Below are 27,051 nucleotides of genomic sequence, written 5' to 3' on the forward strand. Positions count from 1 at the left end.
CTGTGACTATAATATTACAAATGATAATTTATTATTGACTATTCATAATAGATGAGTGGGTAGACAATATCTAAAAACAATGTGTCTTTAAAATGCGTTTTGAATGAGTCAATATATTCTAATTAGTTTATAATTTATGAGCGTGTGCAGAGTAATTAGCAAAAACTAATCAACAGTAATAAAGATAGTAATTGATTAGTGTGTGTGATTGAGTTGACTAGTCCTGACACTGCTCCAGAGCTCAGGCTGGTCTTCTACAGACAAAAAAGAAAAAAATGTGATAGTTATTCAATTAATTAATCTGTGTAAGGAGCTACTCACTCCGAGGAGGAGTGTGATTAATACACACACATGCACACACACTCATGCATATGGCTGAGCGCATCTGCACACTGGTGCAATAATGTCAGTACGCAAAAACACTTAAAAAAATCTGCTGAATAATCATGACAAATATTAGTTTCATTAAAATACAAACATATTTACAAAGTACCAGTTTCATAGATTTACACGTTCAAATATTTAAAAAAAATGCCATTATGTCCTACTTATTCCCATATTCATAAAAGCTGCAGCATGTGGATATATGTTGTACAAATGGCGAATTAATAGAAGGATATAGAGAAACTAGAGCAGCTCCAACTGTGTTTTACTGGAAAAAAACTGGTTTTCAGCAGGTTGCGGTTAGTGTGGCTGAAAACCAAACACTGGAACGTTAGTTCCCCTCTCATGGACAGTCTCTTCTGTTTCACTCTGTGGTGGAGTGTGTTTCTACTCCAACTTCCCCAGCGTTCTTTTGCCAGGATTAAAAATATCCGTTTGGATCTTCCTGGGTGCTGTTGTGAGTGAGGTGTTTGTGGTTAATGAGTTACTAAAGTTGGGTTTGTGTAGCCTGTGATCAAGTCTTTTCTGCAGTTAAACAAAGGTGGATGATTAGAGAAGTTGAGGTGGAGCATAAAGTAGAATGAATAAAGAATAATGTATACAGCAATCACCATTTTAAAAAATGATCAAGGCTACTGCACACCTCTTACTTACTCACACACACACACTGATATGGCCTCTCTCCATCATAAGAGAAAGAGAGAGGATAGGTGAGGGAGGACAATGTGAATAAAGAGATGGAAAATAAGAAAAGGGGTGTGAGATAGAATGAGTGATAAGAAACAGAGAAGTTGTGAAGCCAAAATGGAGAGAGGGAGGGAGAATGTGACATAGTGAGGGAGGGAGAGAAACTAATGCAAAGATGGAGAGGTAGGGAGAGAGATAAAGAGAGGGGGAAATTAGAAATATGAGAGAGTGAGAGAGAGAGAGAGAGAGAGAGAGAGAGAGAGAGAGAGAAATGCGAAATAATGAGCGAGTGAGAGAAACCATGGCAGACATGGAAAGGTAGGGAGTGAGAGAATTAGAAATGAGAGATTGAGATGTATAGAGAGAGAGGCATTTAAAAAGCCTGGTAGAGGGAGAGAAACAATAGAGAGAGGGGAGAAATAGTAATGAGAAAACAGAGAAATGAGAGACAAAGTTTATTAAATATGAAGACTAAATTCTGAGCTGATTGTTGTTGCCTGGGCGCTGTGTTGCCTAGGCTGATGGTCTGGGGGAGAACATGGTCTGCACCCCTTTACAAATCCCTAGCTTCCTGGTGAGCTAGTGCTAAAGTTTGCTAGCCTACCCGTAGCTGGATTTAACTACAGCTAATTTAATGTTTATTAACAAAAAAATAAATAAAAATTCTTTGTCACACTTGAGAAACATTCAGGTTTACATTTGGTAACTGATCCCAAATCTAAGGAATCTGAAATGTAATATATATTTATTAAGCTAGCTCATTGTTGAATTGTTGTGTGCTAGTTTAGAGTTGTTTAGCTGCTGCGTGCTAGCTATGTGAACGTTTTGCTAATTGTTATTAGATCCAGTATCTTCAGTGTTTTCACACAGAGAGAGAGAGAGAGAGAGAGAGAGAGAGACCCTGGAGGCTCATGTGTGTGGAGGTTTGTATGCTGAAATGCGCTGCTAGTCGGCGGTTAGTGTTTGGAGATGGTTTGAGCTGTGGCTGATGACATCGTGGGTAACATTGCGGGAGATTATTGCTGATTGGCAGCTGTGGAGCCTGCGGCCAGCCAACCGGCCAGCCTTCTGTCTGATTTAGTCTCTCTCTCTCTTTCTCTCTCTATCTCTCTCTCACCCTGAATCCCTATGGGGTCGGTCGCATCCAGCTGCTTCCTGCTCCAGCTCACACCACGTAATTATACGCTAATGACAGAGTGATACAAAGATTGGCTGATATTAGCAACTTTGAGTATTATCAGTATCAATTGTCATAAGTAATGCCCTGGTAATTTAGGGAACAATTTTAAATTATATGTTAAACTAATAATATAGGTTAAACTAAATAAAATTAACTTTGTTAACGTTCTGTTTATGGCTAGCATAGTTCTAATTATAACCATGATATCTCTCTCCTTCTCCCCTTCCTGTAAATATCCATTAACTAATGTAATAAATAAAAAAAATTGGCAATCTCCTCCAAACGTACTGAACTTCAGTAGCATTCTGGTGGAACTACATTTGTGGAGTAAACCTTTGTTCAATTTTAGTTTACCAGGATAAAATAGAACAGAGCCTCCGCCGTTGCTACTCTGGCCTCAGAACAGCAGACACTGCACTATGTAACTTTTAAAGGAGAGTAGTAAACCACAACCTCCAACTCTCTGGATCTCAGAACAGTGCTGCAAAAGTGAATTAGATTCTGCAATTGTAGGGGGAGCTGCTGAATCTTGCCTAGTGTTCTTTTAATTTTTTTATAATTTCAAATCTGTTTCTCCTATAGAAGTTTACTCCAGATCCTTTGGACTAGGGTTGAAAATGTGATTCAGGATTGGCTTCTCAGCTCTTCTGCTGTGTGCTATAGCATGCTTGAGAACATGTAAAGTGCATGAAACATTTATTGTGGAGTGTTGTACGGCCACTATGGCACTTGTAACAGCTTGGGCTGCCGTGTTATGTTTATTTCCACTGACTTCTGCCTTTGAAAAGCAGTTGTGGAAGCAATCAGCCGACCCAGCTTTGATTAAAAGCTCATTTCCAGTCTATGGTTCAGTTCTGGTGTCGAAGACTGTCTGAATTTCAGCTGTGTGAGTTTTGTACTGCTGTGATATAGCACGACATTTGGTTGGGAGTCCAGCAGAGCTCCCGGGATGTTCAGAGATCCCACAGGAGGCAAAAAAGTGAGAAAAATATACCCTCTCCCGTGGGACAGAACAGGCTGAGAGTTGCAGGATACGAGAGCATTCCGGACAGGAGTGACTTTCTAAGCCTGATGGAGAAAAAGACACAAACCAGCGGTGTGTTTCTGTCACAGATGTTTAAAAATTATTCTGAGTGCCCTTTCCCCCCTGGTTAGTTTAGATTCAATTGGGACCAAATCTAGTTACTGAACCTGATGACTCTTCACATTTGGACCTAGTGTATGTACCCATTTTTTTCATACCGTCATACAATCTCAAAATATTAACAGTTTACAGCATTACGAATCAGGTAGGGTTGTGTCTGGGGTTGTGTGTGGAACGGGCGATGGCAAACTTTAAACAGTTCTGAGCAGCGTAGCCACTATTGAACTCGGCGTACACCAGCCCACATGTTGATGTGACGTAGAGTCACTGGCTCTAGACTAAGAGAAAAGTGAACTAAGATGACAATACAGACCGTGTTCCAATGAAACGAGACTCAAATCACTCACGATTAGAGAATAAAGCCTCATATCTGTGAGCATAAAGTTGGCTGAAGGGCCTTCGGAGTGTGAGTGGAGTGAGTACATTTACAAAAACAGTCGGCTACTGGAGCTTGATGTCACCAGTCGGAGAGCTCCCACAGCACCCCCTCGCTCAACCTGATTCTTGCCATGTTCTAACCAAACAGTCCAAAAACATTTTAATTTTCATCCATATTTTTAAATTCGGGCGGCACGGTGGTGCAGCAGTCACACAGCTCCAGGGACCTGGAGGTTGTGGGTTCGATTCCTGCTCCGGGTGACTGTCTGTGAGGAGTTGGTGTGTTCTCCCTGTGTCTACGTGGGTTTCCTCCGGGTGCTCCGGTTTCCTCCCACAGTCCAAAAACACACGTTGGTAGGTGGATTGGTGACTCAAAAGTGTCCGTAGGGGTGTGTGTGAGTGAATGTGTGTGTGTGTCTGTGTTGCCCTGTGAAGGACTGGCGCCCCCTCCAGGGTGTATTCCCGCCTTCCGTTCAATGGACCCACTGCGACCCTGAACTGGATAAGCGGTTACAGATAATGAATGAATGAATGAATGAAGTTTTAAATTCAGAATTTTACAGTATTACTCTTATACTGCCCAAACGTAATCTACAGTAAAAGGCCCTGTACACAGCTGAAATTAATGGAGAATTCCACTAAAATTTCTGCATAATTCAGTCTTTGAGATGAAAATTCCTTCATAAAGGTTTGATGAGAAGTGGCTGATTATAAGAAATTTTACAGGCTTTGACTTGTTTACAGTGGTTGCGATAGGAACCAAATGTTTTGTGGTTGTTAGGAGTCCAACGATCTCTGTATCTTTTTTTTATATTTGTATGTTTTTCAGAAATATCTCCTGAAAAAAGATAAACAGTCATAGCTTATACTTGACGGATGTTAGGAATGAGTAGAAATGATGTAAACGTACAGTACTCTAGATGCGTGAGAGAGAGAGGGCGTGATTGAATTTGTCTTATTCACTCTGGGTTACTGTGATTATTGTTAGAGCACAGGTCTGTGCTGTTTTTGTAGCTTGCTTTTACAGAAAAGGCGAGCTGGTTTCAGCTTTGAGGATCCCACAGTGAAGCGTGAAATGACTGAAGCAAAGCGGCTGAGGAGAGAAGCTGCAGGACAGTGGAAGAAATGCTTCTGACAGGGAGAGAGCCGTGCCGAAGACAAATCAGGTGTTTTACCAGGATTGGGACGAGACTGGAGAAAGGCAGGCAGGAGTCTCTCCCACCGTCTCTCTGCCCGTCGCGTGGGTCTCTTTTGTATGCGTCTGAGTCCAGATTTGAACTGAAATACAGCCGTCCTGAATCTGGAGCTTTGAGATCGCTCTCTTTGAGGTGGGGATTACAGCTTGTACTCAGGATGAGGCTTAAAGTGGCTCTCGGTCCAGAGTTGCGTTACAGCATGAGGAAAAGACTTTGATTTTAATAGAGAGGACTGGCCTTTTCCATTCTTAATGAAGCTTACAATTATGCTCTAAAAGCCGCCCCATGTTTTTCCCTTTGCTTTGGCTAAGGTTACAGACTCGAGCTGGTATAAAAGGCTTCAGAACCGCAGTTTGTGGTGATGTCTAGGCTCTGTAGATGTCTAAGCTCTGTAGAAACTGACCATTTCACCTGATTTACCTCAGTGTATCAGTCTGTGCTGGTAGACTCCAGAGGTTGAAGTTAAAAATTGCTTCATGTGCTAGAGACACAGACTCGGATTTGTTGTCCCAGATTGGGGTTTAGAAGCAGTCGCAGCATGTCAGTGTGGTTTGATTAACTTCAATCCAAACTGGGATGTGATACAGTCGTGTGATCTAGGGGTGTGCCATATTGTATCATTTTAAAAACAATAAGAAATCTGTATTCAGGTTCAGAAAGTCTTTATTGATCCCAGAGGGAAATTGCTGAATAGTATCATGACAATAGTGATATTTGGACATCATGCTCGCTACACTGCCTCTGCATAGCATCTATGTTCTATTAGTTTTGTTTTATTATAATATTTTATTTTATTTTATAAACTTTGTACTAAAATCAGAAGTGTCCGTAGGTGTGAATGTTTGTCGCCCTGTGAAGGACTGGCGCCCCCTCCAGGGTGTGTTCCTGCCTTGCGCCCAGTGATTCAGGGTAGGCTCCGGACCCACTGCCGCCCTGAACTGGATACGGGTTACAGACAACGAATGAATGAAGGTCTCATTGATATGAAAATTTGATCCTGAAACTGATAAAGGTTATATAAGAGGCCAATACTTCGGATACCCGATGATATCAGCTGTTATTACTTGATATGTTAAAGAAGTAGAAATGTCTGACGACTGTATCTCTGTAATATACTGATCTACTGTCAATGAGGAGTATATTTACTCACAAAAACAAATTATTTTCATGTGTAATTCTGAAATAGTGTTTCTGACTCTGACGCTGAACTGTCCTCGAGATGCAGCCCAGCTGCTGTTGACTTATTGCTACGAGGAGAATAGAAGTGATGGAGTGCAGTAGTTGAGGACGGGCTCCTCTCTACGGCCTCCTCTGAATCTGAGGCCGAGCATCACTGTCGTCACGGCGACGGTGGCTCATAAATCAGTGGCTGGGCCGGCAGAGGTGGGTCCGATGCGCTGAACGGTTTTGTGGGTTCTGGCAGGTCTTCAAGCTCAATAATCCGGCCCCAACCAGCACTGATGCGCTGACCCGTCCGTCCTGCTGATGCTGGACTCCCCACTTAATTAGCACTGACTGCTTTGATTGAGCTCCCTCGCGCAGGAGCTTCAGGGAAAAAATGAACACCGCCTCAACACTGGCGCCTCTTTTAATTATTCAATAACTCTTAGTAAACGATGGCAATGGTTAGCGATATTTGAACTGATACTGTGACCCAGGTCAGACTGCCATGAGAGAGAGCGATGGGACGTGTCAATGTGAACGTAACATAGAACTTACAAAAACGTTTATATTTACGCGTATGAGATTGGAGAGTGTGCTGGTGGCCTGATTCAGTGCAGACAATAAGAGTAATGAGTAACATATGGATTTAAATACCTTATTAAGCACATTGATTCATAATATCCTATTTAAAAATATAGAATAATCTCCCAGGTATGAGTAATGCTACAGTAAACCAACAGTGGTGCACTCAGTAGTGTAGTGTGGAAATAGTACACTATTAAACTGTGTACTTTGTAGTATAATATTAATACTATCAGTAATAGAGCACTCTATAATGTGTGTGTGTGTATTACTTCATCAGGGGTAGCATTCTCGGTAGTGTGGTGTGTAAATCAACAAGAGAATTGAGTAGTTTGAGTAGAATGTATTGTAATACAAGTATTGTACAGTATTGTGGTATGTAATTAGTACAACGCTTGTGTACGTCATACTTACTGTAGTATGCCACAAATATTGGAGCACTCAGGAGTGTACTATGTAGAGTGCCAATAGTGTACTTATTAATGTACTATTATATAACACCGAAGTTACTCAATTGTGTAGTGTATATATACTGCACCACCAGTAGTAGTGCCTTTACTGCCAATAGTGGAGCACCAAGTAGCATTGTATGTAAATAACACGACACCAATAATAGTGTTCTTAGTAGTGTGCTATGTATAGTATACCCCAGTAGTAGAGCACTTAGATTTTTAGGATGTAACTAGTTTTAGGGTATAACTAACTCCCTAACCCTAACCCTAGAAAAATCAATCGGGATGAACCGAATATTGGGGAACTGAAATTATTCAGGCAAAATAAAAAGAAAAAAACACTTTCAGTGCGTGGCCAAATAATTCAAAAGACTGAAAAATGTATTCCGAATAATGATGCTTTAAATGACGCTGTTACGTTTTTGTAGTTCTCGGCCGTAGACAGAAACCAGAGTGAAATTTTACTCCTTAGCCTTACCTTCAGGGCTGGTTGCAACAGCTCCAGGGTAATACCCACTTTAACGTGTTATTTTTCGACAGCGAGTCAAACCCAAACAGGTTGAAGTTTCCCAGCTTTTATTCTGTTTTAAGCATTCGAGGCAAATGTAGCTCCAGAAGGAGTAAACATGTTTTACAAGCGTTACAGCGAGGCACATCGCTTCTCGCACACACATACACACACACACATATATATACATTATATTTTTATATATACATAGAGTACCAATCAAACGTTCTCAGGGAGGGTTTCCATTGTTTTGGGCCATTTTCATATGTTGTGAATGTACAGCACCAGTCAAAAGTTTGTGTATCTTCTCATTTTCATAGTTTTTTTTTATTTTCTACAGTGTAAAAGATTGGGGAATACAATAAAACTACAAAGGAACACATGGAATTAAAAAAATATCTGTGTGTGTGTATATATATATATATATATATATATATAGTGTGTTACTTCTTGTGACATTTTTGTTAGTGGTATACAGAGAGGCGTGTTAAATTATGTTTTACTAATGTATTTATGTGACCTTCCTTCATTCATTCATTGTCTGTAACCCTTATCCAGTTCAGGTGGGCAGTGGGTCCAGAGCCTACCTGGAATCACTGGGCGCAAGGAAGGAACACACCCTGGAGGGGGCGCTAGTCCTTTGCAGGCCACACACACACACACACACACACCTATTGAAACTTTGAGCCACCAATACACCTACCAACGTGAGTTTTTTGACCACACTCCTCACAGACAGTCACCCAGAGCCGGAGCTTTGTGACTGTGATTCTACCCGCTGCACCCCCGCGCTGCCCTTTTTTTACTTTTACTGCGGGGCAAATATTATTTTTGCTCATTTATATTAAATCATATTGTGCTACCTTTTTAAATAATAGTTAAGTAATTTGTTTCTTTCAAAACCAAGACAAAATGACGTTTAAGGTGTAAAATACACTGTGAAAAATCATGTTGGGTATTCTGTGTTTGTCCAAATATTCCATTTTGTTCGGTTTGGGCCAAAAACTTTCATGTGGTGCATCCCTAGCAACAATAGGAGTGTGCTTTCCAGTGTACTATATATAGTGCGCCACCAATAGTAGTGTGCTCCAGTGTAGTATGTTTAATTCCCAATAGTATCCCAATTGTAGCACACTCTTTAGTGCAGAACGTATAGCCAGGTAGAGTTTGGGACACAGCCTGAGATTTACCGCCCGTGCCAAAAGTGGAGTTTGTGTGGAGGTTTTCCTGAGAGAGCCAGTGTTCATGGGATTGGTGTCTCCCTCGGCGGTGTATGTGTGTGTAAGCCCACTGGGGCTGGGAGATGAACTCGTGTGTGTGTGTGTGTGTAAGAGGCTTGGGGGAAGGCGGCAGCAGGCTGAGCTCTGGTCATGTGCGAGGGAAGAGTGGAGCGAGGGATGGCCGTGGACTCAATCGTGTGTCAGTAAAGAGGTTATGGAGACGGTTAGCCAGTGTTAAGGGTTAAGTGAATCGCTCTCGGGGGAATTTGACTAAGCCTGGAACTTTAGTTTAGTAACTTTGCTAAGCCTCGTCTTCTCTGCAGCGTGGTCTTTCAGCGGTCCTGCTAAACTCTGACCTGGATTCACATGGACGGCTTGAGATAGACACCCTGCATGGCCGAAAGTTTGTAGACACTTTCTCTTCCATTTCTGCTGAACTAAAGGGAAGTAGTGGATACATTCTCCTCTCCTCTTCTAGAAAGGCTTGGGAACACTGCTGTAAGGGTTTGTCAGCAGCCACAAACCCATTAGTGAGGACATGTGCTGATGTTGGATGATTAGTTCTGGATCACAAACCCCACTCCAGCTCATAGCAGATGTACTGGATGGTGCTCCGTCACTCCAGAAAACACAGTTCCACTGCTCCTTAGCCCAGTGGGAGGGGACTAATTATCCCTCTAGCCCTCGGTTTCACGTTGAGCATGGTGACCTTATGCTTTAACCTAGATATCACCACTAGCTAACCTCCTGCGTGGGGTTTTAACAGCCTCTACTGACCTCAATACATCATACTACATTTTATAATTGCCATAATACCAGCAAATGTATCATATGAGATCACCCAGATACCGCTGAGTGATGAAGATGAAGCTGATGTTGATGGTGTGATTACAAGTGGCAGATGGGACCAGGAAAGTTGGTAATGAAACTTAAAGGGGAATTAGTGTCCAGTAACTGTCTCACTGCTGGAAAAGGATAAGTTAATGAACAGCATGTGTGTGTGATTCATTCAGGAATACACCCTGGAGGGGGCGCCAGTCCTTCACAGGGCTTGATATATATTACAATATACATTGTTTCAATAACAACTATATGATTTTTAAACATATTTTCAATATTTCAATATACATTATTTACATCATCTGTCACTGACTGATGTTAATTACAAGACACTGCCATCAGTTATTTTTAAAACTTACTTTAACATTAATATTGAAAAAGCCAGTATGTTTATGTTTGACGGTGAAGTCATATTTCTTGTTGTTTCTTGGCAGTTTTTCTGTGGCTTTTATACTGTTCATATCGCTGTCGGAATTATATTGTATTGACCGAAATTAAGAAACATATTGTAATATAAATTTTCACCGTATCGTCCGGCCCTACACTCAACCAGTGTCTCACACACTCACGCTGTGACACACACCTGTGGAATTTCACATACCCACCCAGTCACACACACACACCTGTGGCCAGTTTCAAACAGTCTCACACGTGTGTAAATTTTTACCCACTCACCCCATCAGTGTCAAGTTGGACACAACAATGGACGGTTTCACACACTCACCCGATCGGTCACACGTTCACAACAATGGACGGTTTCACACACTCATACTATATAATGTGGACAGTGAATGACCTACTGTTAACAACAAATACAAACAAAATTCAGACTTCTATACAGCTACTGCTGCTTGCAGCTGCGGGACAGTGGTTTGTCCATCATTATAGATATACAGAGTGCGACATACACGGCCAGGAACCACATATTATAATACCCTGTGATGCAGCCTCATTAATTTGACCCTTGGTTTTGTACCTGTTTTTATTTTCACTCATAAGTGTTCTTTTACTACAATACCCAGCATGCATTACAAAACACATCGTACAAGCAATGGGAGACCTCTCCATGGTCAAGGCTAATAAATACAGGTGATTTTCAACTTCCAAGCAGGATCTTTTATTATCTGGCTTTCGCCTCTTCATGTGTTGACCCTAAAGCAGTTCGATTCCTTTAAAACAGCCCACCTTCTAGCTGCATCATCAGAAGGGGGTTTCCTAGTCTTCAAGCTGGAAACTCTCACTCTAGAGATTATAGCAGCTCTGTTGTAGGAGGTGAGTAGGCATGTTTACCGCAGATGTAACCAAGGGTTAAGCTTTTCCTTTTGACCAGGGTGCCTCTCTAACACCCGACAGGGTTTTGAGGCAAGTGTGTGGTGCTGCTGTACAAACTTCACATTAGTGATACCACTTCACTACAGTAGTGATTAAGCTGTTTGACTTATGTATGCAGTGAAAGGTGGGCGGGTCCTGGTGCTTTATGGTGTGTTTTTACTTGTTGTAAGGTTCCCTCGGTCCAGAATAAAGCAGTAAATTTTCTGTTGTTGTATTTTCGTCCTGGTTCACATGGACTACGCTCACACAGTGAGGAAAAGTGACCCAAATCCTACACTTTTATTCGTATGTCACAAATATGGTGTTTTTGGGGTGGTGTGAACAGTAAATGTGATACGTCTGGCCACTCTTTCATGCTGCTGAGGGGAAGACTGGACCACAACATTAAGGAGCGATCCATGTTCGTCATCCAAAGCCTTTCCTTTTTTATTTATTTATATTATTCTTTTATTTGAAAGTGTTTGGGGAAATGTTAAATGCCTGTGAAAGTTTATCTAAACAAATACTGAAAAAAAATACTGGGAGATGAAAAACTTGTAAAACTCTCAATCTATTTTCCTGCCACACATTTATAGTCATTTATAGCAAACCCATTAGCTATTAGGCATTCTAACAAATTTCTAACATTTCTAACAAAAACAGCTCATTTCTCAACATGTCTGTATTAATTTTATATTTGCAGTGTCTGTGTGAAGGCATTCCTACAGTCATTCATTCATTCATTGTCTGTAAGCGCTTTTCCAGATCAGTATATTACAGAGATACAGTTGTCAGACATTTCTACTTCTTTAACCTATCCTGTAATATCAGCTGATATCATCGGGTATCGGAATTATTACCATGTTATTAACCTTTATCAGTTTCAGAATCAAACTTTCATATCGGTGAGACCTTCATTCATTCATTCATTGTCTGTAACTCTTATCAAGTTCAGGGTCGCGGTGGGTCCAGAGTCTACCCAGAATCACTGGTTGCAAGACGGTAACTCACCCTAAAGGGGGCGCCAGTCTTTCGCAGGGCAACACACGCTCCTATTCTGCCCCTATTCCTACAACCAGCCTGGGGATAATAATTCACTTTGGGAATCTGTTTGTTTTAATGTTCAATTAAGTCTTTACAAAGAAAATCATTTGGAAATACAAAGCAGGTGATTGTGGGGCCATGGTGAAACCCAAGTGTGCTTCAGTGCCTTGCATTCAAAACTATTTCAGCTCAGAAAGTGTGAGACATTATTGTTTTGTGCCAGGCCTTTTTAGAAGTGTGGTGTGGACAGATTAATGTCAGAAATGTTTAAAAAGACAGTGTGAACAGAAAAAATGGGTTTTGGTCAATTTTACCTGCCGTGTGAACGTAGCCTTAGTATTGAGACTTTACTCAATACTCAATATTTATGTAACTTTACCTCGAGGTGTTTTGAAGAGGTTTATGTGCTTCTTGGGTCGGTGGCCGGCGAAAATTTCCAATGAAAACCGAACGTGCAACAAGTAAAACTGATCTGTGAGAACAGGATGCGGAGCCGTGTTCAGTCAAAAAAACAACAGCAGCACGCGAATACACGATGAGTAAACAGCACCTAACTTTACAGCCATCGTTGTGGTTTTCAAAGCCCATGATTTCTGTTAGAGGCTAGGTATTGTGACATCACTGGCTCCATTTCTCGGGGGAGCTGTGCTAGTGGAAAAGCAACAAGCTTTAAGCGAGCCGAGCCGTGCCGAGTCGAGCCGATTAGAGCTGGACCCATGTGGTGAAAAAGCACCATAAGTGGAGATATCTATAACCTCACTAATCCTTGCTCTCTCCTTTTATTTCTTGTGTCTCATGTCTCCCTTTTGTCTCATTCCAGGAGAATTTTAGGAGAATCATCATTATGTCTCCTGAGGCATTACAGAGCAACCTATGAGCAATTTAATTTTCCTCTGAGGTGTATTTGCTGGCAGTAACTGGGGAAATTGTCTCAACTTTGGAACCACGCTGTTGTTTGTTCTGAGCTTGTTTTAGCTGAAAAGCAGAATGTCAAAGAACCTGTACGTTTCCACATGACTTCAATAAAAGATGGAGCAACATCACTGTAACACACAGCCTTTGGTGTGTTACTGCCTGTAGAAAAGATGAAAGGTGCCAAACTAATACAGTATATAACTAATATGTGGTCGTACAGAATGTGGGCAAATGCAAAATACAGCACAATGCTAATATAGGCGTCTGTTTGTTAACGTTAACAGAACTATTAAGCTATTAAGTGTTCTCCTCCAAGCGTGTTGAGCTCCTGTTGTACAGTGTCAGCAGCAGTTTGAAAAGAAGCAGTTCATTTCTCTGTGGAAGCAAACTCTAGACTTTACCCTCCACATCACTGAGTGAGACTTGGCTTAAGGTGGATTTGGCAGTGAATAAAATAGAGGTGAAATTCAGGTAAATTAAAAAAAAAAACAACAACAAACCAAAGCTGCAGGGATGTTGTTTCAGTCGGTGTTGGTCTGGTTTGTGTTCATACTTCAAAGGAACCCCACTAGATTTCTTTGAGATGTTCCAGTTGTGTTTTTGTGACTGGGGTTTGAGTAAACCTGAGTCGCAGTGGTTGTTCGTCTGTCTTTTTGTTCTGCGCTGTGTGTGTGTGTGTGTGTGTGTGAGAGAGAGTGTGTGAGGTAAAAGCAGGGAAGATGTCCGGGTCATATAGCAGATGAAGCCGAAGCTGAGGAAGAAGGAGCGGGATTGAGCTCAGCCAGGCGTGAGTAAGCGTGACTCCGGGTGATGAAGCTAAGTTTAGAGCTCCATGTTTCAACTAGGGCTTGAACAAAAGGCCGCTGGAGCCATGATCCTTACACGTATTGGCAAAAGCACACTAACCGCCCCATGGACACATCACGACTGAAGTGTATATGTTGTTGTTAACGTGATGTAATTCATACAATTGTCCACTATGTCTCAGAAGCTCTCGATGAGCCGAGACATGTTTGTTGTCTGACGCCTGCGTCTGAGGTTTTGTACTGGAGCTCGGAGCTAAGGAAAGGAACTCATGAACTCTAACTGCAGGCCTAAGGGCTTCTCTATTCTTTTGCGAATCTGTGCTCAGACTCACAGGAGGGGGATGTGGGTGGGCGTCACTCCCAGAGATTTGTAGAATTTACAACACAATAGATACTGCTATGTTAAATAATTTTATTAAGTTTAGACCTTAGAAACAAATTAGAAACTTATAAATACATTGGGGTGGGGGTTGTTTATTACTGAATATATGTGTTTACTCTGTGCTCGACAATAAATAAAGTTTAAACAATATTTTTAAAATGTTTTAATGGGTGTTATATTTAATACACATTGTTTAGACGTCATGTATGAAGCTTGGAGCTGTGTAGCAACTGGACATTGTAGATCACTGTCCTGTACAGGATAGAACTCATGTTTAATCTCCTCAAACAGATTTTACACTCACAGAGACTTTTATTCTGGAAAACAAACTAATACAAATATTACCAACATCTCTGAGAGATATAATAATGAGTATGAGTCTGATATAAAATGATTATGATAAAAATAAAGACACTGTGCTGGATTAAAATAAAAAAAAAAAAAGTAAATCTATTTATTAAAGAAAAGAACCTAATGAAGGGAAAAAATGTAAATTGGGTTGTGAATGGAAAAGTGCTCAAATGTGGCATTTTGTCTAAAATTCTGTTTAATCACCAGTGGTCCGCCCAGAAAACGCTGTGTAAAACACTAGTGGCCAACAGTGGCCCCTTCACACCACAGTAATTCTGAAACTGTAGTCAAAATAATTAATTGTGTTCTTTTTAAATTGTCTGAAACAAAAGTCACACATATGTTTGTATAACTAATACTTGTAATTAGCAATAACAATAGTTATATCTTTTTACACTGTTGTGATATCTAGTGACATTTACTCAGGCTCTGTAGCATTTTCAGATAAACGTTTTTTGGACATATTGGTTTGTTTGTTCCTCGGGTTCCATTGGATGGGTGCACATTTTCATGAGCTATGATGGGGTTAGGAATCAGTGGTGTGTGTGTGTGTGTGCGTGTGCGTGTGCATGAGCGAGACAGTGAACTGCTAAAGTAAAAGCTATGCTAGTGTATGGCCTAAATTATTTTTTTATGTTAAACTGCGATGAGGGAAAAGTCAAGATTGCACAAGCCTAGTTAGAGGCCGGTGTGATTTAAGGAACACAGTTTGTGTAGTTTCTAGTTGTTATACATAAGCTTCCATTACCTCTTAGCGACATTAGCTGTGTAGCTCCAGGGGAAAGCTTAAGGCTAAGTGAAAAACAGTAAATCTGAGCCACAGTCAGAATTATTTATCCCTAATAATGTAAAAATTACTGACATAATTCAGCCCATGTTTGTAGTCTTGTTATAAACAAATTGAGCAAATCTGTCAGGGATTAATAAACAACTCAATTAATAATTATTAATAATCAACTCAATTAATAATTATTAATAAACAACTCAAGATGAAGACAGTTTTGATGCTAATTGGTGAACATAAACTTTCATTAGGAACTAGCCAAATTAGCTCCAGTGCAAAACTAAAATAGCAAACTTCAGACAGCAGTTACGTCTTGGTGGATTGAGGGCCAGGACTCGCTATAAAAACAGTATCAATTAAAATGCGCCTCGATGTGTTGTGTGGCCTGTGTAACGCTGTGAGATCTGTGGTTAGGCCATGCTAATGAGCTAACACGTCCAGGCTGTGTGTGGTGGTTATATGTGGGGTAATGGACGCGGTCAAGTCGTCGTTGGCCGTGTAAACAGACGCCGGCCTGTACTCGGCGATGTGTGAGTAACGATGACTCGGGGTAATGGAGACGCTCAGCCTTTGGTTTGGACGCTGTGCTAGGGAGAGGCTGCTGTGTAATGAGAGCAGTCAGGCTCCACTGACCTCCGTGAGCTGGAGATATGGCTCTCCTCCTCCTGCACTCAACTCCAGTAGCTCCGAGCGCTTTGATTCAGGTCAGAGAGAGCGAGAGAGACAGAGGTGAGAGGGAGAGAGAGCTTAGTCTGCCTCAGACAGAAATCTGGAAGGAGGAAAAGGGGCTTTTCCTATTTGAACTGCTTTTAGACCATGAGTGTAGTGTGTGTGCGTGTGTATGTCTTAAAGCTTTCATATTGTATCCTGTGATTAATGGGAGCAGCTGTGGAAGGAAGGAGAAAGTGTTTTTGTACCATTTTACAGGCTTGGAATATTTGTTGTTTTTTCAAAAATTTGTTTCTTAATGTTTACTTTCTGCTGCATATAATAATAACTACCTGTCGAGACCAAAGAGTCTGATTGGATTACAGAGGCATTGGCTGTACTATGATGATGACAACGATGATGATGTTGGTGGTGGCACTGATTTTGTGACAGTAATGATGATTTGGGAGGCGTTGATGTTGATGATACTTGTGACAGTGATGATGTAGCTGGTGGTGTGTTGACACTGATGATGATGATGATGGTGATAACGGAGCTGGTGATGGTTATTATGATGTTACTGATGATAGTTATGTGCCTCTGTATGATTTTGGTGATCGTAATGATCCTGGAGGTGATGACAGTATTGATGCTCTGATGGTGATATTATACAATGTTGATGATTGTATGGTGATGGTGGTGATGATGAAGATGAAGTTGATGATGATGGTGTGATGAAGAAGATAGTTGTGATGAAGGTGATGATAGTTGTGGCTGTGAAGATGGTGGTGGTGATGATGATGATAGTGTGATGATGAATATTGTGGTGGTGAAGGTGATGATAGTTGTAATGAAGGTGATGATGATGAAGGTGATGAGGGTGATAATGGCAGTTGTAATGAAGATGATGAAGGTGATGGTGGTGGTGATTGTGATGGTAGTTGTAATGAAGGTGGTGGTGGTGATGATGATTGTAATGGTAGTTGTAATGAAGTTGGTGATGATGATGAAGGTGGTGGTGGTGGTGATTGTGATGGTAGTTGTAATGAAGGTGGTGGTGGTGGTGATGATGATTGTAATGGTAGTTGTAATGAAGTTGGTGATGATGATGAAGGTGGTGGTGGTGATGATTGTGATGGTAGTTGTAATGAAGGTGGTGGTGGTGATGATGGTAGTTGTAATGAAGTTGGTGATGATGACGAAGGTGGTTGTGGTGATGATTGTGGTGGTAGTTGTAATGAAGGTGGTGGTGGTGATGATGATTGTAATGGTAGTTGTAATGAAGTTGGTGATGATGATGAAGGTGGTGGTGGTGGTGATTGTGATGGTAGTTGTAATGAAGGTGGTGGTGGTGGTGATGATGATTGTAATGGTAGTTGTAATGAAGTTGGTGATGATGATGAAGGTGGTGGTGGTGATGATTGTGATGGTAGTTGTAATGAAGGTGGTGGTGGTGATGATGGTAGTTGTAATGAAGTTGGTGATGATGACGAAGGTGGTTGTGGTGATGATTGTGGTGGTAGTTGTAATGAAGGTGGTGGTGGTGATGATGGTAGTTGTAATGAAGTTGGTGATGATGACGAAGGTGATGATGATGATTGTGGTGATAGTTGTAATGAAGGTGGTGATGGTGGTGATGATGAAGGTGATGCTGGTGGTAGTTGTAATGAAGGTGGTGATGATGAGGATGATGACGGTGATGCTGGTGGTAGTTGTAATGAAGGTGATGGTGGTGATGATGAAGGTGATGATGATGATGATGATGATGATGGTGGTGATAAATGATGATGGTCTGGTTAAATATAATCCGGTTTCTCTGTGGCTCTGGCCGTGTGACCACTCTTCTGAAACGTGTTTCTGTGCGTGGGATGTATACGACTGCTGCCAGCGAGAGAACAGATCTCTGCTGAAGTGCAGTGTGTGTGTGTGTGAGGAGTTGGTGACTTGTTTTAATCACGTCCTCTGGGGCAGAAAGTGGAGAGATACAGGGACTGGAGCTCAGAAGCATCAGGGTGGTACACTGTATATAGGTCTGAGTGATGGAGAGAACTGGGGAAGGAGTGGAGGGAGGGAGGAAAAAAGTGATGGAGATAACTGCAGAAGGAGTGGGAGAGAACTGGGAACAAGTGGAGGGAGGGAGGGAGGAGAGTGATGGAGAGAACCAGAGGAGAGTAGAAGGAGAGAGAAAGAGATTGATAGAGAACAACATGGGAATCAGTGGAGTGAGGGAGAGAGATTGAAGATTGGGATTAAAGAGAGGAGAGAGAGGAGGAAAGACCGGAAGATTTAGATAAGAGAAGAGCGAGAGAGTCACAGTAAAAGAGATTGAGAAACAAAGACGGGGATTAATAGTGAGAATTAATGATGAAAAAGCCAAGATGAAAAATGTGAGGAAAAAAGAATGATAAAAAGAAAGAGGGGAAGATGGAGGGAGGAGAAAATTAGAGGACGGAAAGGGAGAGAATGGAAATAAATTGAGGGGTGAAATAGAGAAAGGTGAAGAGATTGGAAGATGGAATGATGGAGAGATGATGAGGGAAAGAAGAAAAAAGAAAATCACTAGAAATAAAGATGAGGCAGAGAGAGAGAGAGACAGAGAGAGAGAGAGAGGTGCAGAGGGAGAGGGAGAGATTAGGAACCCAAAGTAGGAATGTGAATATTAAGGAAGTGTTAGAAAGTGGGAGCAAGAAATAGAGATGGGCACAGAAAGGATAGAAGAGAGAGAGAGGACGAGAGACACTTGGTCTGAGTGTGTGACGTCAGGGTTATTAGTGCGATAAATCAGAGGCTGTGCTCCGTGGTTAGAATGATTATGCTGAGTGCCATCATGAGAACACGCTGGCTTTTATTCACTCACCCACTCATTTATTTATTTATCTCTCTCTCTCTCTCTCTCTCTGTTTTCCCTCTCGCCTTTTCTCTTTCTCAATGTGTCCTCCCCTGTGTTCTCTCCAATTTTCTTTCTCTCACCCATTTCTCTTTTATTATCCCATGTCTTCCACCCTTCATCTGTCACTGCTCTCTCTCTCTCTCAATATGTGTGTTCTATCTCCTCTGTCTCTCCTCTATCTCCCATTTCCCTGTCTTCATCTTGCCATCCCGCACTTTATTCTTTTTCCGCTTCTCGTTCCCTCTCTCTCTCCCCCCACTCCTTTGGGTGCTTCCGGGTGTCTTCTGAGGCTGAGCTTAGTCACGGCAGTTTATTTATTTCATTATCCGCTCTGTTCGTTAATTATTTGATTGACCTTGTCCTCTCTCTCTCTCTCTCTCTCTCTCTCTCTCTCTCTCTCTCTCTCTCTCTCTCACACCCCCGTAGGCCCAGTCCCCAGCCTCTCCCCATGGAGACAGCCTCCCGAAGCCGCTCCTCTGGGTTATGGACTGCACCGAGCCCCTGGTCCCCGACCACAAGCAAGATGGTGAGTGTGAGGCAGTTACTACGGCAACCAGGGTCTCAGAGAGTGCGCTCCCATCTTCCATTTCACACAGCGTGGGAGAGCGAGAGAGAGAGGGGGGGAGGCTAAGGAGATGAACAAAGGTATATAGAGAGAAAACCAAAGAGTTGGAGAACATGAGAGGGAGAGGAGAGAAAGAGGGGGTGGATAATAGAGAAGAGGAACTTGAAGGAGAGATGGAGAGGAGAGAAAAGAGAGCGTGTGAGAGAAAGTAAGAGATTGTGGTGGTTAAAAGTCAGAGGAGACACGTGAGTGTAAGAGAGGAAGAGACAATGGGAAGGAAGGGAGATGGAGCGTGTGAGAATGGGACTAGCCGAGGGAGAGGTAGTGAGAAGTTGAGACAAGGGCAGAGAGGAGGCAACAAGAGAGGGAGAAGTGGAGATGAGATGGAGATGAGAGAGGAAGAGACAATGAGAAAGAGAGAGAGGACACAAATGGAGAGGGGAAAGATGGAGACAAGGAAGACAGAGGAGTGGAGATGAGAAAGAGGGAGAGAGATGGAGGTAGATGAGACAATAGAGGGATAGAGAAGACAAGGAGGATATAAATGGAGATGAATGATGAGACATAAAGAGATACAGAAGAGACTATGAGAGGGAGAGACAGATGAGAGAAGTGAAGATGAGAAAGGTAGAGAAGGAGGTAGAGAGAGAGATGAGAAACACAGGAAGCGATGGTGAGCAGTGGAGATGAACAGAGAAACGGAGGGAGAGACAGAGAGAAAGAAGTGGGCATCTTCCTGAACTGAACTGACCTGCCCTTTGTCTAGGTTTTCTTTCATAGCAACTGTTGCTAGGTTGGACAAGCTTTACACAACATTGCTCAAAGCCCCGTTGTCCAAGTCACAGTGTCCAGTGCCAATTGTGAGCTAGAACGCTATAAAGCATCGGTATCTGACTTCATTCATGTTCTTGAGGGCGAAAGCAATCAAATCCTCACAGCAGTGTTCATAAATGTAGTGTAAAGCGCTCCTAGAGGAGCAGAAGCTGTTACTGCAGCAAAGTGGTGACATCTGGCTCACTCCTGGCAGAGACAGCGAGGTGCTGGCGGTGCACATTTGGAGACATGTGGCTCTTGTGTGAATGAGTGAATGAATGAATGATACACTTCTGCAGTGCTTTTCTAGACCACGGAAGCACTTTCCACTCTTTGGGACCTTAGGGAGTTGCCTCAACCCCCACCAATGTGCAGCCCCCACACGGACGATGCTCCGGGAGCCGATCCACTCCAGTCCCCTCGCCACACGCCAGCTGTTAGGAAGCGAGGAGTCAAGAGGGTGTGGCTGAGTCTGTTTTCTGAAGATGGGGACAATCGGGAGGACAGAAGTGACCACAGGAGCAGATTTAAGCAGACGTCAGGGAAATACCCAGACAGTACACTTTATTCCTCCACTCCCACTGTGTTTCCTTTTTTCTGAGTTTGTTACAAAAAAGTAAGAAATAACTGGTGTAAAATCTGTGTTTTGTGAATTTTTAACGAAAAAATAAGTGAGAAGAGAAACTTCATTCATTCATTGTCTGTAGCCCTTATCTAGTTCAGGGTCGCAGAGGGTCTGGAGCCTACCCTGAATCACTGGGTGGAAGGCGGGGACACATCCTGGAGGGGGTGTCAGTCCTTCACCGAGCGACACACACTCACACATTCACTCACACCTACGGACACTTGAGTCTCCATTCCACCTACCAACGTGTGTTTTTGGAGCGTGGGAGAAAACTGGACACCCGGAGGAAACCCACACGGAAACAGGGAGAACACACCAAATGCGAGAACCACCTTGACCCTGGAGCTGTGTGAGAGCAACACTACATGCCTTAAGGTGGAAATCAAGGTTTGAATACGATAACTGAGAATAAGAAGCCAACATCTGCTTCTTAAAATGACATTTAAGGTGGAAGGGGAAACAAAATCGATAAGGAAGATAACATCAGCCTCGACTAGTAACAGCTAGACATGTTTGTTGTTGTCATGTTGGTTTTGGTGTGAGAGGGAAGTCAGCGCAGTGCCCAGAGTGGTCAGTCACAGTGGTCTCAGTGGGTCAAAGCAGCGCAATACTTTACTGTTAAGGTGGAAATGAAAATTCAAATATGAAGCTGGAAATTAAGCTCACTTTTCAGTTATTTATTCAGTTACTTTGCTATAGTTCCTAAGGCATTGGGATCCATACAGACCACCTGGAGGGCGTCACCTGTTGGTTCATACCATACCACCCTGAGTAGACACTCAGGCTTCCCTAGAGGTCTCCCATCCAGGTTCTGACCTAGACCTGGTTAGATTCTGTGGGTTTGAATATTCTGGATTTCAAACGATGTGTCAGATGCTGCTAATTGTGGAAATGTGTGTGTGAGGGAGAGAGTGATGGAGAGAGAGAGAGAGAAAGAAACAGACAGGTATGTGTGAGAGAGGCTGTCAGATGAACAGTGGCCTCCCTGCAACCCTTCTGTTCCACACACACACACACACCTCGCTCCCCTGCGCAGATATAGATGGCACCACACCGAGAAACACTGCGTCCATCTCCACGGTGACAGGTTTCCTTGGAGACGTCCATCAGTCAGTATGTGCCGCTGTTTCCATAGCGACAGGGATCAGCGCGATTGCGAGTGTGTTGCATTGCTCTTGCTTATCGTGTTTGTCAGAGCGAATGTTTACTGACCTGTGCATTAACCACTGCGTCACTCACAGGCAGAGTCCGGACCAAACACACACAGACAGACAGCCGGACACACGCATATATGCACGGACGCAGTCCCACTGGTCACTTAATGTACAGTCATCCACCCTCTGCTTAGCCCTTCTGCGCTAATGAACCTTACTGCTGCTACTGAAGAAATGCAGCAGACATTTCAAGCCAACTTTTACAAGTCAAACACAAACTCAAAACTGTTGATCAGCTGATGTTCAAAGTTGAAGGCTCCATGGTTCGTATCTGGTCAACACTGGTCATTTGGTCAGAACCTGGGATGGTGTGTAACCATGTCAACGAATGTGTAACCACTGGATGTGTAACCATGTCAACGGAGCTGAAACAAGGAAGTATGTGAAGTATTTCTGTACACAGAGGGAGTATAAATGAGCCTTAACCCAAACATTCTTTGCTATCCAGGGACTGAATAACAAAGGGATTTGGCCAGTGGCAGAAAATGGGGTGTTTCCAATAAAGTGCCAGCACTCTGAGGCAGTTTTTGAGACTTTTCCATGACACACTTTGTTGCACAAATTGTATATTTATAGCACACACAGCAGATGACAAATACACACACCTGCAACACAGCTACAACAGCAAAATACAGAAAATGTTGAGCACACACACACTCACAGTGGTGTAGCAAAACTAGCCTGAGAATATTAGCCTGCAGTGCACACACTAAAGAGAACACAGGAGCTGGAGATCGCGAGGGAGGGAGGGTGGTAGAGGGAGAAAGAATTGCTGAGGTAAGTTCTCTCAAAAATAGCTGGGAGCAGGGTTGCTGAGAGGGTTTGGCAGCCGCCGTGGTGCCTCTGTGCTGCTGTGATAGTTTACATGCCTCAGTAAAAGAGCCACAATGTCCTGATTAAGGCAGTAGTTCAGTGAATAAACCCCAGCATTTCAGCCCTCAATCCAAGGCTTGCTGGGTGTGTGAAGTTTGCATCTGGAGCTACAAACCTAATGTAGCTAACAAGTGCTGGAAGCGTATAGCTCCCCGATTAGCATGCTAACAGCATGGCTACTGAGTGAATGTGTGATATTGTCCACAGGTGTGAGAGTGAATGTGTGATATTCCACAGGTGTGAGAATGACTGAATGAATGTGATATTGTCCACAGGTGTGAGAATGACTAATTGAATATGATATTGTCCACAGGTGTGAGAGTGACTGAATGAATGTGATATTGTCCACAGGTGAGAGAGTGACTGAGTGAATGTGATATTCCACAGGTGTGAGAGTGACTAAATTAATGTGATATTGTCCACGGGTGTGAGAGTGACTGAGTGAATGTGTGATATTGTCCACAAGTGTGAGAGTGACTGAGTGAATGTGATATTCCACAGGTGTGAGAGTAACTGAATGAATGTGTGATATTGTCCACAGGTGTGAGAGTGACTGAGTGAATGTGTGATATTGTCCACAGGTGTGAGTGTGACTGAGTGAATGTGATATTGCCCCCAGGTGTGAGTGTGACTGAGTGAATGTGTGATATTGTCCACAGGTGTGAGAGTGACTGAGTGAATGTGTGATATTGTCCACAGGTGTGAGAGTGACTGAGTGAATGTGTGATATTGTCCACAGGTGTGAGAGTGACTGAGTGAATGTGATATTGCCCACAGGTGTGAGTGTGACTGAGTGAATGTGTGATATTGTCCACAGGTGTGAGAGTGACTGAGTGAATGTGTGATATTGTCTACAGGTGTGAGTGTGACTGAGTGAATGTGTGATATTGTCCACAGGTGTGAGAGTGACTGAATGAATGTGATATTGTCCACAGGTGTGAGAATGACTGAGTGAATGTGATATTGTCCACGGCTGTGAGTGAATGTGTGATATTGTCCACAGGTGTGAGAGTGACTGAGTGAATGTGTGATATTGTCTACAGGTGTGAGAGTGACTGAGTGAATGTGTGATATTGTCTAAAGGTGTGAGTGTGACTGAGTGAATGTGTGATATTGTCCACAGGTGTGAGAGGGACTGTGTGAATGTGATATTGTCCACAGGTGTGAGAATCACTGAGTGAATGTGATATTGTCCACAGGTGTGAGAGTGACTGAGTGAATGTGTGGTATTGTCCACAGGTGTGAGAGTGACTGAATGAATGTGATATTCCACAGGTGTGAGAGTGACTGAGTGAATGGGTGAATGTGTGGTATTGTCCACAGGTGTTTGTGAGTGAATGGGTGAATATGTGATGAAGCAGTTAGAGAAGATGAATGAATGATTCTTTAAATCACTTCCACTCTATCCACCCTCCCACTCCAGCCACAGGAACACAGTTTGTCATCCTGCATAGTTCTCCAAACTGCTGATTAATTGTTTGTCAGAAGAGTGTGTGTGTGTGTGGGGGGGGGGGGTCTCTCTTAAGACCAGGGGGTGTGTTTTCTTTTGCTCGAACGCTCCTCCAGCCAAAAGCTGCATGGTGTTCTGTGCTGAGTGTGTTGTGTACTGTAGAGGAATGAAGTGTAAACGTGCCTTTAGCGGTGAGCATTTTAAATTGATTGTGAATATAAAATCATAAATCATTTTCTTCATTTCTCATATTCACTGCATGTTCAAAACTTAAAGGTGCAGTCAATCATTTGCCATTGTCCTGGCCTGGATGTGTCTCAAAGGCATGTGAGAGACCCACTCTCTGGGGCATAAACTGGTTCATTAAAGGACTACAAAGCAATTTGATGCTTTGTCTCATGAGTTGCACTTTATATAATATTTGTACAAATCATAAAATTAATTTCATAAATATTTTGCTATATATTTTTGGATTGGGCATCAGAGTGGTGCAGCAGGTAGTGTCTCTGTCACAGCTGGAGGTTGTGGGTTCGAGTCCTGCTCCAGGTGACTGTCTGTGAGGAGTTTGATGTGTTCTCCCTGTGTCCGCGTGGTTTTCCTCCGGGTGCTCCGGTTTCTTCCCACACTCCAAAAACACATTGGTAGGTGGATTGGAGCCTCCAAAGTGTCCAAAGGTATAAGTGTGTGTCGCCTTGTGAAAGACTGGCTCCCCCTCCAGGGTGTGTTCCTGCTAAAAAAGACTGATTCCTCCTTTTAATTGAATTAATCTACCATTGAGCGCACCGGATATGTTCCAACACATCAACATTGATCAGTGTCAGTGTGTGCCAGAGAAATAGAGCTGAAGTGGTGTTTGGGATCTAGATTTAATCATCCACCATCTCACTAGTGGTGTGGCTGAATGCCATCTGATCCTCACAGCAATGTTCCAGCATCTGGTGTAAAGCCTTTTTTAGAAGACTGTAACTCCCCTTTGACCCCCTAGCACCTTGCATTTCAAAAGAAGCACAGGTTTGGACGTAGTGTCCTCAGACACGTGACTCTGAATGTCTCTGAAGAAGCACATTTTCGTTTTAAACAGAAGAATGATAATTATTTGGCTTGTGCCTGAAGATGAAACAGTCAGCAGTTTCTTTTTTTTTCTCTCTTATTTAAATTTCCGAGGTTGAAAGTAGATCTTGTAGCTGGAGGTGCTTCTTAGATATTTCAGTTTAATATATATATATTTTATCTGTTTTAAAGTAATATTTAAGCAAAAAGTGATAATGGAGGGGGCCCTGGCTTATAGGTGCTCTAATAGCTGTTTTACACACACACACACACACACACACATATCTGTGTGAGACAGATCCACTCGCATAAGCATGCAGATCCATGACCCTGAACTGGAAAACGGTTACAGACAATGAATGAACAAATATCTGTAGATGATTCTGACCAATCAGAAACAACCAAACGCTCATGAGTTGTGACATCACAACCATGGCTGACTGGCATATCTGTTGCAGCAAACTCCATGTCTCAGGCTTTAAACACCAAGAGAAATTCTGGCCTTGACCAAAACAGCAGGTGTACGTCACACAGCTCCCCCAGCACTGGAGAGTGAGGGGGACATGCACCTTCTGAGATGTGTGAAGTCAAATGCTGCTTCTTTCCAGTCTTCTGCCTACGCAATGCCACTGGAGCTCAGCACACTTGGAGGAGAACACCAACTGCCCAGATCCATTACTCTGGCTCAAACACCCACATAGGGCCTTCCTCCCAACGCAGACCAAAGAGACCAGTTGTGCTCGCTCTCTGACACCAGGGCTTGGATTACACTGATTTGATTTCAGATATGAATCCGACCCTGGACACACACTCAGAACACAGGGAGCAATGTCTACTTTAATCAGATGACTGCAGACAGATGTTAATGTTTAGTGTGAATATGGGCTTCAGATTCTCTGAACTCTCTCTCTCTCTCTCACACACACACACACACACACACACACACACAAGCAGGTGTTGAGGGCCTGGAGCAGTTGGTAGAGTGGAAGTCTGATTTGCTGGCTTCAGCACTGTCTACTGATAAACCAGAGAGAAGGGAGGGAGGGGAGTGTCGGAGAGAGAGAGAAATGGTTGTGTGAGAGAGAGAGACTCATTAGAGAAGAGAAAATGGAAGATCTTAGCGTGGAATTGAAGTGAGAACTATGTGTTGCTTGCTGTTTTACACTGCACTTGTAATTAAACACTCACTGCAGCTCTGGATTTCATGAAGATCTTTTAAAACCGAGGGAGTAAAGCCGTCTCTGATTGGTCAGTACTATTACGGAAACAGATTTTTCATGTATTTAAGGTGACCATATTTTGGTTTACAAAAAATGAAGACACTTGGAGTATGTTGGCAGCATGAGTCTGGGGCGATGAGAGGGTGTTTAAAGCTGACAAATGCATCCATGAAAGTGTGTTTCTGAACTGTAATACATAAACAGATACTCTTTAAGAAGACAACTAACAAATGCCTTTATGACCAGGTTTTCTTCCATTCAGCATTTGGCTCTAAACAGTAAAAACACATGAACTACAAAAACTTGTTGCCAGTTCATGATCAAGCAACGCCTGTGTTTTTCTGTTCACGCCAAACTACAAACCTCAAAAATCAC

General features: G+C 42.7%; 1 protein-coding gene across 1 annotated transcript in view; it reads left to right on the forward strand.

Annotated features, from left to right (window-relative positions):
• The window catches only part of lrrc4ba (leucine rich repeat containing 4Ba), a 64,268-nt gene that overhangs the window by 10,335 nt on the left and 26,882 nt on the right, over positions 1-27,051 (forward strand). Inside the window, exon 2 of the mRNA XM_066642493.1 lies at positions 19,293-19,392. The gene's annotated coding sequence lies outside the window, so the exon portion shown is untranslated. The remainder of the gene's footprint in view (positions 1-19,292; positions 19,393-27,051) is intronic.

The sequence above is a fragment of the Hoplias malabaricus genome, chromosome 13 (assembly GCF_029633855.1).
Source record: "Hoplias malabaricus isolate fHopMal1 chromosome 13, fHopMal1.hap1, whole genome shotgun sequence".
In the NCBI taxonomy this organism is placed as follows: Eukaryota; Metazoa; Chordata; class Actinopteri; order Characiformes; family Erythrinidae; genus Hoplias; species Hoplias malabaricus.